Raw genomic sequence first — 12440 nt, forward strand, 5'->3', positions numbered from 1 at the left:
CTCAGACTCCTTTATGGTGTCATCATCGGGGCTACTGCAGCATAGTAAATAGACTTGTTGATGGCTAGCTGAATGAGGAGGCGGTGGGAGGGGTGGGTAGCTCGCCACAGGTCAGTGCAGCTAAAAGAGGTGTTAGGAGTTTTTTTATGAACGGTTTTGAGTTAAAGGTGTGAAGCACGGTTGGTTTGAGGTCAGTTCAACGTCAATTCAGGAACTCCAGGAAGTGAATTGACATTCAAAAGACATCTGAAAAGTGAGCGATGTCTATTTTCCATTCATTTGAATTAGATTTTTTTTAATTCTTCCTGAATGTATACTGAACCAAACCCGAGTGCGCCTCCCGAGTGGCGCAGTGGTTTAAGGCGTCACTACAGACCCTGGTTCGTTCCCAGGCTGCGTCACAACCGGCCGTGATCGTGAGTCCCATAGGATGGTGCACAATTGGCCCAGCGTCATCAGAGTTTTGTCTGGGTTAGGCCGTCATTGTAATTTGTTCTTAACTGACTTGCCAAGTTAAATTATTATTTATTTATTTTTTAAACGGTGATTGTGAGGAGGACCAAAGTATTTCAGCAACTGTTTCAAAAACATTAGACCAGGTTACTAACCTCCCTTCTGAAATATTACAAAACAGATCGGCTCCATAATCAAACTGGGCCAACATAAATCCTATAGAGTCTATGTTTTTTCTTCGTCTATTGTGTTATTGACTGTACGTTTGTTTACTCCATGTGTAACTCTGTGTTGTTGTTTGTGTCACACTGCTTTGTTTTATCTTGGCCAGGTCGCAATTATAAATGAGAACGTGTTCTCAACTGGCCTACCTGGTTAAATAAAGGTGTTCTCAACTGGCCTACCTGGTTAAATAAAGGTGTTCTCAACTGGCCTACCTGGTTAAATAAAGGTGAAATAAAATAAAATGTGTTTAAATCCATGTTAGCCGAAATCGTATACGTTTTAAATCCATGTTAGCCGAAATCGTATACGTTTTAAATCCATGTTAGCCGAAATCGTATACGTTTTAAATCCATGTTAGCCGAAATCGTATACGTTTTAAATCCATGTTAGCCGAAATCGTATACGTTTTAAATCCATGTTAGCCGAAATCGTATACGTTTTAAATCCATGTTAGCCGAAATCGTATACGTTTTAAATCCATGTTAGCCGAAATCGTATACGTTTTAAATCCATGTTAGCCGAAATCGTATACGTTTTAAATCCATGTTAGCCGAAATCGTATACGTTTTAAATCCATGTTAGCCGAAATCGTATACGTTTTAAATCCATGTTAGCCGAAATCGTATACGTTTTAAATCCATGTTAGCCGAAATCGTATACGTTTTAAATCCATGTCAGCCGAAATCGTATACGTTTTAAATCCATGTTAGCCGAAATCGTATACGTTTTAAATCCATGTCAGCCATACGTTATAACTGATAACGCCATCCTGATCCTAATGCCTGCTATTAACTTCTCCTTAGTTCTAGCCTGTCATCAAATGCACTGAGAAAGATGGACTACAGCTTGTGAATGTGTATACTTCCAGATGATCTATTCTAATGCTGTAGCTACTGTCGACATCATATGGGTGGGTTTGCTGTTATTATGCCGCATTCAAAACAACTGGGAACTCTGAAAATTACAAGGTCAAATCATGACTTCAGTGAGGTAAGTCGGAGCTCTAGAAAGAGGCCCGAGTTGGATGACCGTTCATATAGATTTTTCCCAGTCGGAGCTTGTTTTTTTTCACACACCCCAGAGTTCCCAGTTGCTTTGTTACACACTGAAGTCTGAGATTTCCTAGTTCCTAGTTGATTTGAACACTGCATTATACCGCTGTAGAGAGAGAGAATATGTGTGTGTCGGAGAAAGAGAGAGTGAATGTAGTATTTTGTGGGCCTTCAGGGAAGGGAGAGAGAGAGAGTGTTGGGCTCTTCGGTGGATAGAAGGAATTCCTTGGGAGAATCTAATTTTGGTTTTGCGTCTGCGTCCTCTGTCCTCTCTTGCCTCCTTTTGAAAAAGGTCAAAGGTAAATCTTGGAGAGGGAACATGGATGCAAATGCTCTTGTATGAAATGAGATTGTCCTCTAATCGCGCGTCATCAGGCAAATTAACGTTTACAGGGTGGAATCCCAAAATAAGGTGAAAGGGTGAGTAGCATATTGTTTTTAAATCTTTGCAGGCTTTCCTCCTTTAAGAAAACAGCAACTGATTCAAAGGGGGGGGTATTAAAACACTTCCACGCTTGCCACCGCGAGGATACTATTGCGCTTGCTGCTGCCGGAGTAGGTAATCAATGAGGTGAGCAGACTCTTTCGTTCGCCTACTAATGAATTGACACACACCTCGACCCCTTGTGTCTGGGTCACGGAGGAAGAGAGGTCGGAGGAGTCGAGGTCCAAATGAGCATCTCTGCCGTGTTCAGTTCTTCTCTGAGTGAAGTTTATTTGTGAGTGAAAAGCCAAGCTCACCATTGTTCAATGAGGAAGTCTCTAGTATAGATGTGTTTTTATCAGAGTTGGGGGATAAATTAAATGCCAGTCCAGCCTATTGATAGTCTCAAAAACATATTTCTGTGTATTTGGGTATTTTAAAATACACAGCTCCAAAAAAATTACTTTTATTTCAGTATTTGAATGGTTATTTGAAGAAAAAAAAGTCAACCAAATTGTATTTTGAAAGTATTTTCAAATAGCTGGGTAAATGCATGGGAGTGTCAGAGTCAGTGTATTTGAGTATTCTAAAATACATTCCAATATTCAACTTTTATTTATTTTTTAAATAAAGGTTTATCTAAATACTTGTTGTTGAAAAATAATTTAAATACAGTGGGGCAAAAAAGTATTTAGTCAGCCACCAATTGTGCAAGTTCTCCCACTTAAAAAGACGAGAGAGGCCTGTAATTTTCATCATAGGTACACTCCAGCTATGACAGACAAAATGAGAAAAAAAATCCAGAAAATCACATTGTAGGATTTTTTATGAATTTATTTGCAAATTATGGTGGAAAATAAACTTTTGTTATTGACCAAATACTTCTCAATACTTTGTTATATACCCTTTGTTGGCAATGACAGAGGTCAAACGTTTTCTGTAAGTCTTCACAAGGTTTTCACACACTGTTGATGGTATTTTGGCCCATTCCTCCATGCAGATCTCCTCTAGAGCAGTGATGTTTTGGGGCTGTTGCTGGGCAACACGGACTTTCAACTCCCTCCAAAGATTTTCTATGAGGTTGAGATCTGGAGACTGGCTAGGCCACTCCAGGACCTTGAAATGCTTCTTACGAAGCCACTCCTTCGTTGCCCGGGCGGTGTGTTTGGGATCATTGTCATGCTGAAAGACCCAGCCACGTTTCATCTTCAATGCCCTTGCTGATGGAAGGAGGTTTTCACTCAAAATCTCACGATACATGGCCCCATTCATTCTTTCCTTTACACGGATCAGTCGTCCTGGTCCCTTTGCAGAAAAACAGCCCCAAAGCATGATGTTTCCACCCCCATGCTTCACAGTAGGTATGGTGTTCTTTGGATGCAACTCAGCATTCTTTGTCCTCCAAACACGACGAGTTGAGTTTTTACCAAAAAGTTCTATTTTGGTTTCATCTGACCATATGACATTCTCCCAATCTTCTTCTGGATCATCCAAATGCTCTCTAGCAAACTTCAGATGGGCCTGGACATGTACTGGCTTAAGCAGGGGGACACGTCTGGCACTGCAATATTTGAGTCCCTGGAGGCGTAGTGTGTTACTGATGGTAGGCTTTGTTACTTTGGTCCCAGCTCTCTGCAGGTCATTCACTAGGTCCCCCCGTGTGGTTCTGGGATTTTTGCTCACCGTTCTCGTGATCATTTTGACCCCACGGGGTGAGATCTTGCGTGGAGCCCCAGATCGAGGGAGATTATCAGTGGTCTTGTATGTCTTCCATTTCCTAATAATTGCTCCCACAGTTGATTTCTTCAAACCAAGCTGCTTACCTATTGCAGATTCAGTCTTCCCAGCCTGGTGCAGGTCTACAATTTTGTTTCTGGTGTCCTTTGACAGCTCTTTGGTCTTGGCCATAGTGGAGTTTGGAGTGTGACTGTTTGAGGTTGTGGACAGGTGTCTTTTATACTGATAACAAGTTCAAACAGGTGCCATTAATAAGGGTAACGAGTGGAGGACAGAGGAGCCTCTTAAAGACGAAGTTACAGGTCTGTGAGAGCCAGAAATCTTGCTTGTTTGTAGAGGACCAAATACTTATTTTCCACCATAATTTGCAAATAAATTCATTAAAAATCCTACAATGTGATTTTCTGGATTTTTTTTTCTTATTTTGTCTGTCATAGTTGAAGTGTACCTATGATGAAAATTACAGGCCTCTCTCATCTTTTTAAGTGGGAGAATTTGCACAATTGGTGGCTGACTAAATACTTTTTTGCCCCACTGTATATGGTATTTGATCCCAGCCTGGTCTCCACACTTACATTTCAATGGTGTTTGATTTTGTGGAATATTTTTGCAGATGGATTAGAATATATGAGATTTTTATTGTATTTATCCACATCACAATCAAACAAGTTGCCATTGATAACTATGGGGACATTACACAGCACTGTCATGCCATCTTTAAAACCTGCATGACACAAAATCGGAACCTTAATTTCTAAACTTAGCTACAAATGCTTAAAAAAAAAACTCATAAATGTTTAAATCAATTACACAAAACTCAATTCTGCACAGGTTTACAATTGCTTGTTTAAACAATTGTCACATTCAATTATTTGGGCAATGAATGAATGTCACAACTGTTTAGTCCCCTAAAACATTGTTTGAGACATCAGTCACTACAGTTTATTAGATCCCTAAAATGATAACGACATGCCTGTGTTCAAAGATTTCCTTGGTTATTATCGCATATCTTCTGATGCATATAATTACCAAGGAGCTCCTCCAACCCAGCTATGATTAATAAGTGAGAGATTATTGCTGCGTTCGTAACCAAGCGGGAAGTGGGGATTTACCACGTACAACTGGGTTGAATTCGCTGGGAACGGGGAGAGGTTAAACGGACACGCCTGGTGCCCAAATTGATGAGGTTTGTCGGGGCAGCGAGAGCCGAGTGGAGACGAACGGATTCAGTAAATTCAGTTCAGTCCTTTCCAGCTGTCTAATTTATGCTTGCGGCTACAAAAGTCGGACGTTAATGCCGTAGTTGTACGTTTTCTATGAAAATCACTACAATAAATGTGCTTCAGCTGTCACCCTGGCCTGACATTAGCTACACTAGCTAGCTACTCCCCTCTCCTTACTTTTTTGAAATTATACATAATGTCCCCCGCCATCATTTTCCTATGGCCGAAAACGGCTTCTGGATACTTCTTTTATTGTACATAATCCCCGGGATTTGAAAGAGGAAGTCGTGGTGAAAATGAGACAGGTGAGGCGGCCTCCTAACGAGATTAAGTTAGCGAACATATTAGATAGCCATTGCTCTTCGTTCTGCTAGCGAATGTGCAGTCACGGTCCACTTGGATACCAGGCGTGTCCGTATAGCCTCTCCCACTTGAACGGCCCTCCGACTGGTAATTACTATTGGAAAACTCATCTATCATGCTGACCTCAAATGTCACCTACTAAAAAAATTACCTTGAAAATAGCATTTTCAGCAGTTAAATGCAACAGCAAAACATTAGGCCCACTATAAAAAGCAATCTATTAATATGTTTTTTTTTAGCACTATAATTTGTTTACAAGTGTGATAACTGTACTTTTAGTTTATGGTTTACGCAGTTTGTTGGACATTAGCCAATCAGCGTTTCTCAACGAGTTGAAAGCAAGTTAATGCATCCAACTGGTATTTACGACTTCACAACTGGTAAATTCCCACCTGTCACTTGGTTACTGATAAGTCACCTTGTCCGAGAGAGATTTACACGGCTATCAAAACGTCACGCCAGGGTACGCCTATACGAATCACAGCCCTTATTTTACGTGTTTCTAAAAATCCCCCATGAGAAAAATGAATGGTGGAAAAACAATTAGAAACATTTCCATGTTTGACCGCTAGGTTTTATGGGTATTATGACACCTCCACTGTGGGGCTCTATACCTTATCAGTATATCCATTCCTTGGAACATGTTGATCATATTCAGCTTTGTGTAGAAGTGGAATTTTGATTGAATCAACTTCATTGGCAATAACAAAGGCGAATGCCATGTCTGCCGGTAGCTAGGGTTCAGTAGCTAGGGTTCAGTAGCTAGGGTTCAGTAGCTAGGGGTTCAGTAGCTAGGGGTTCAGTAGCTAGGTTTCAGTAGCTAGGGGTTCAGTAGCTAGGGGTTCAGTAGCTAGGGGTTCAGTAGCTAGGGGTTCAGTAGCTAGGGGTTCAGTAGCTAGGTTTCAGTAGCTAGGTTTCAGTAGCTAGGGGGTCAGTAGCTAGGGGGTCAGTAGCTAGGGGTTCAGTAGCTAGGTTTCAGTAGCTAGGGGTTCAGTCAGCTAGGGGGTCAGTAGCTAGGGGGTCAGTAGCTAGGGGTTCAGTAGCTTAGGGGTTCAGTAGCTAGGGGTTCAGTATTATTTACATTTGTCAAACGGCAGCCGAGCATCGTTCATCATGTCCCACAGAATAATACCCTCGATATTTATTGTAAAGGACCATCAAGCTCATCCACCACCCTGTGAAGTTCATCAACTTATTTTTATCTGTAGCCTAATAAACTGCATGCTTTCCCGAGTCGTAGAAGGTAGGACCACACAATATATCATCGTGTGACTCCAAATGAACTTCCATATGATGGTTAATAAGAATTTGTTCTTAACTGACTTGCCTAGTTAAATAAGGTTAAATAAAATAAAAAAAATTATATAAATATTTGCGCATAAAGGCTTTTCCACCACCATTTGTCACATAATACATTTTACCGACACAAAAAGATCCCACCATGTCGAACGAAACAAATTGTACAGGCATTTTATGTTTCCATCTGCTTGGTGGTGACTTTTTTCATGCGTCAGGTAATTAATCGGCATGAAATGGTTGAATGGAAATATGGTTAGTGTTTCCTAGAAACAGCAGAAGTTGTCTGACTTGCTGTCAGTGCATGTGTACCTCCCCCATATGCCCGTCATGTCATCGGGTACCTCCCGCATAGGCCCGTCATGTCATTGGGTACCGCCCCCATATGCCCGTCATGTCATCGGGTACCTCCCCCACATGCACGTCATGTCATCGGGGGAAAGTGTGCCATTCTCAAATTGAACACTAATCTGCGATGCTCAGTCATTTTGGCAATGAGGCAGCATGGTACATTGTCCAGAAAACATAAATCTCTTTTTCATAAAATACGGACACGTTTTTATTGTGAAGGCAGATATAGTGTGGTTATTACACGTTCTTAACTACGTCACTTTTGTTTTGAATCTAATTCTCCGTGGGCTTTGAACGAGGCACCGGGGTCGCACCAAAAAAAAAAAAATATATATATATATCCATATAATAATCCTGGGTTACACCCAGGAGGCAGCCCGGTTCCAAATCGAATGCAATCAACTTTCAGTCGATGTAAATCACAGCTACACTAGAAAGTCTCAGATTTCCAATTTTGATAAACTCCCACATCTATTGGGTGAAATACGATAGTGTTCCATCGCAGCAGTACAATGTGTGACCTGTTGTCACAAGAAAAGGGCAACCAGTGAAGAACAAACACCATTATAAATAAAACCCATATTTATGTTTATTTATTTTCCCTTTTGTACTATAACTATTTGCACATGGTTATAACACTGTACATAGCCATAGTATGACATTTGAAATGTCTCTATTCCTTTTAAACTTTTGTGAGTGTAATTTTTACTGTTCATTTTTGATTGTTTATTTCACTTTTGTTTATTATCTACTTCGTTACTTTTGTTTATTATCTACTGCTGCGCCTCCTGGGTGGCACTGCATCTCAGGGCTTGAGGTGTCTCTACAGTCACACTGGTTAGAATCCAGGCTTTATCACAAACTGCCTTGATTGGGAGTCCTATAGGGCAGCGCACAATTGGCCCAGCGTCGTCCGGGTTGTAAATAAGAATTTGTTCATAACTGACTTGCCTAGTTAAATAAAGGTAAAATAACAAAATCCCATGCCAATAAAGCCCTTTGAATTGAATTGATTTCCGAGTTCCTAGTTGTTTTGAAAGCGGCATAGGAAAGCATTAGCCCGTTTAGTTCGTTCTTGACTGTGATTGGCCGGCGGGACTGCCGTAGAGTCAGTTCATTAGTAGGCTTTCTCGGTTTCTCGAGCTCATACAAGTCAATACGCTCGTGAATGCGGATCTCCAGCTGTACACTCGGTAGTTGTCCAACACGGGCTATTGCTTCATACGCATGGTGGTTTCGTTCTCTTACCAATAACTCTCCAAAAGGCTTATGAATCCGCGAATACACGCTTTTTGCAAACGATGAATATGCTGAATTGCGCGGCTGAGGAGACCTGCGGTTGATACCAGTACAAACTCACAGGTTTACATTTTCATTGGTACACTTTCTTCATTGGAGAGAGTCCTCTCGAAAGTGCGCGCTCTCCTCTAGTGGGAAAAAAAGGGATATTACGGATTCTACGTGCAGTTTTTCATTCTGAGGTGAGATATTTTAATTTATGTCTTTCCTGTAAACCTTGGAACTTGCTTTAGATTTCAGTATGATCATTTCTTTACTGTCACAGTAATACGAATAGGTTTTATGGGCGGCAGTGTGTGTGTGTGTGTGTATGTTTCTGCGTTTGGGGAATATATTTCTATTTCTGTTTCACTTCGTCTGCATTGTGAATTGTGTAGAAATTCAAACACTATCTGGTTATTTTTTTAAATACATTTTCTGCAGTGAGTTTTGATTAATATATGGAATAGTTTTGTAATGAATTAACATAAAAAATAGTTGACAAGGCCATAGGTAGGTGAATGCTGGTACGATTTGACAAACGCAACACACAACTCACAGTAAGCGTTTCACTGTTAAACCACACTTGTTGTTTACGAAGCATGCGAGGAATAACATCGGATTAGATTCTTCAATACAATGGCTGGTTTATGCAGATCAGATTAATTTATTGGGTTATATGGGTTTTGTCGGCCAACTCGAGTATTCTCTTCACTATAAACACATCACAGAACGTACTTTAATGGGATTTTTTACCATTGGTGTCAATGTTAACTATTTTTAACCCTTACTACCCCGAGGTTAAGATGATTCTACCTCAACACCGGACGCAAGGATCAATACAGGGTCATTCTCACTGAATTCACAAAGGTATGCGATAAACATGCTCCTTGGAGGAGATGGCTGCATTCCCGCGGGTCCCGACAGAGATCATTGCGGCGTGGTCGACATTTTTCATGCTGCAGTTGGGAACCGGCGGTCAGACAGACACTTTTGGGAAGTAAAATATTTTTGTTGTCCCGCAGATCATGTGGAAACGGCCGTCTTTCTGCTCCTGTATGCGTCAGCCTATGTCTACCTATTGTATTAAAAACACATACGTGTTGGGTTATTCACACTCTCAGAATTCACTGTTTCAAACATTCTTAGAAATGTTATAGAAACAAATGGGGTTTCTGTCACATGGAACCCCTAAACGTTCTATATAGAATCCTTTTAAAGGGTTCTTTGATCAGAACCCCAAGGGTTCTTTTTCCATACAGAACCCTGTATGGTGCCATTTATGAATTATGGATACTATTAATAAATAGTCATATTTTTTTGCTAAGAATATAATATAAAAAAACTATTTTTTTAAAAAGTGAACGAAATAATACCTGCATAGTTTGGAGGTTTTATTGTCATTATATGCAAACATAGTTTGGAAATATGCAGTGGTGGCCAGGAAGGTATCTCTTTGTATAAATGATGATCCATGTCAATCTTGGTACCAACTCTGGCTGACTTCTCTATGGAACAGTACAGTATGGGTTGTTACCTGGCTGACTTCTCTATAGAACAGTACAGTATGGGTTGTTACCTGGCTGACTTCTCTATGGAACAGTACAGTATGGGTTGTTGCCTGGCTGACTTCTCTATAGAACAGTACAGTATGGGTTGTTACCTGACTTCTCTATGGAACAGTACAGTATGGGTTGTTACCTGGCTGACTTCTTTATGGAACAGTACAGTATGGGTTGTTACCTGGCTGACTTCTCTATAGAACAGTACAGTATGGGTTGTTACCTGACTTCTCTATGGAACAGTACAGTATGGGTTGTTACCTGGCTGACTTCTCTATAGAACAGTACAGTATGGGTTGTTACCTGGCTGACTTCTCTATGGAACAGTACAGTATGGGTTGTTGCCTGGCTGACTTCTCTATGGAACAGTACAGTATGGGTTGTTACCTGACTTCTCTATGGAACAGTACAGTATGGGTTGTTACCTGGCTGACTTCTTTATGGAACAGTACAGTATGGGTTGTTACCTGGCTGACTTCTCTATAGAACAGTACAGTATGGGTTGTTACCTGACTTCTCTATGGAACAGTACAGTATGGGTTGTTACCTGGCTGACTTCTCTATGGAACAGTACAGTATGGGTTGTTACCTGGCTGACTTCTCTATGGAACAGTACAGTATGGGTTGTTACCTGGCTGACTTCTCTATGGAACAGTACAGTATGGGTTGTTACCTGGCTGACTTCTCTATAGAACAGTACAGTATGGGTTGTTACCTGGCTGACTTCTCTATGGAACAGTACAGTATGGGTTGTTACCTGGCTGACTTCTCTATGGAACAGTACAGTATGGGTTGTTACCTGGCTGACTTCTCTATGGAACAGTACAGTATGGGTTGTTACCTGGCTGACTTCTCTATGGAACAGTACAGTATGGGTTGTTACCTGGCTGACTTCTCTATGGAACAGTACAGTATGGGTTGTTACCTGGCTGACTTCTCTATAGAACAGTACAGTATGGGTTGTTACCTGGCTGACTTCTCTATAGAACAGTACAGTATGGGTTGTTACCTGGCTGACTTCTCTATGGAACAGTACAGTATGGGTTGTTACCTGGCTGACTTCTCTATGGAACAGTACAGTATGGGTTGTTGCCTGGCTGACTTCTCTATGGAACAGTACAGTATGGGTTGTTACCTGACTTCTCTATGGAACAGTACAGTATGGGTTGTTACCTGGCTGACTTCTTTATGGAACAGTACAGTATGGGTTGTTACCTGGCTGACTTCTCTATAGAACAGTACAGTATGGGTTGTTACCTGACTTCTCTATGGAACAGTACAGTATGGGTTGTTACCTGGCTGACTTCTCTATAGAACAGTACAGTATGGGTTGTTACCTGGCTGACTTCTCTATGGAACAGTACAGTATGGGTTGTTACCTGGCTGACTTCTCTATGGAACAGTACAGTATGGGTTGTTACCTGACTTCTCTATGGAACAGTACAGTATGGGTTGTTACCTGGCTGACTTCTTTATGGAACAGTACAGTATGGGTTGTTACCTGGCTGACTTCTCTATAGAACAGTACAGTATGGGTTGTTACCTGACTTCTCTATGGAACAGTACAGTATGGGTTGTTACCTGGCTGACTTCTCTATGGAACAGTACAGTATGGGTTGTTACCTGGCTGACTTCTCTATAGAACAGTACAGTATGGGTTGTTACCTGGCTGACTTCTCTATAGAACAGTACAGTATGGGTTGTTACCTGGCTGACTTCTCTATGGAACAGTACAGTATGGGTTGTTACCTGGCTGACTTCTCTATGGAACAGTACAGTATGGGTTGTTACCTGGCTGACTTCTCTATGGAACAGTACAGTATGGGTTGTTACCTGGCTGACTTCTCTATAGAACAGTACAGTATGGGTTGTTACCTGGCTGACTTCTCTATAGAACAGTACAGTATGGGTTGTTACCTGGCTGACTTCTCTATGGAACAGTACAGTATGGGTTGTTACCTGGCTGACTTCTCTATAGAACAGTACAGTATGGGTTGTTGCCTGGCTGACTTCTCTATAGAACAGTACAGTATGGGTTGTTACCTGGCTGACTTCTCTATAGAACAGTACAGTATGGGTTGTTACCTGGCTGACTTCTCTATGGAACAGTACAGTATGGGTTGTTACCCGGCTGACTTCTCTATGGAACAGTTCAGTATGGGTTGTTACCCGGCTGACTTCTCTATGGAACAGTACAGTATGGGTTGTTACCTGGCTGACTTCTCTATAGAACAGTACAGTATGGGTTGTTACCTGACTGATTTTATGGAACAGTACAGTATGGGTTGTTACCTGGCTGACTTCTCTATGGAACAGTACAGTATGGGTTGTTACCTGGCTGACTTCTCTATAGAACAGTACAGTATGGGTTGTTACCTGACTTCTCTATGGAACAGTACAGTATGGGTTGTTACCTGGCTGACTTCTTTATGGAACAGTACAGTATGGGTTGTTACCTGGCTGACTTCTCTATAGA

General features: G+C 41.2%; 1 protein-coding gene across 6 annotated transcripts in view; it reads left to right on the plus strand.

Annotated features, from left to right (window-relative positions):
* Nucleotides 1–8286: 8286 nt before the first annotated feature.
* The window catches only part of rasgef1ba (RasGEF domain family, member 1Ba), a 62613-nt gene continuing 58459 nt past the window's right edge, over nt 8287–12440 (plus strand). For all 6 annotated transcript variants that reach the window (XR_005478500.1, XR_005478501.1, XR_005478502.1 and 3 more), the window contains exon 1: nt 8287–8605. The gene's annotated coding sequence lies outside the window, so the exon portion shown is untranslated. The remainder of the gene's footprint in view (nt 8606–12440) is intronic.

This window comes from Salvelinus namaycush, chromosome 18, assembly GCF_016432855.1.
Source record: "Salvelinus namaycush isolate Seneca chromosome 18, SaNama_1.0, whole genome shotgun sequence".
In the NCBI taxonomy this organism is placed as follows: domain Eukaryota; kingdom Metazoa; phylum Chordata; class Actinopteri; order Salmoniformes; family Salmonidae; genus Salvelinus; species Salvelinus namaycush.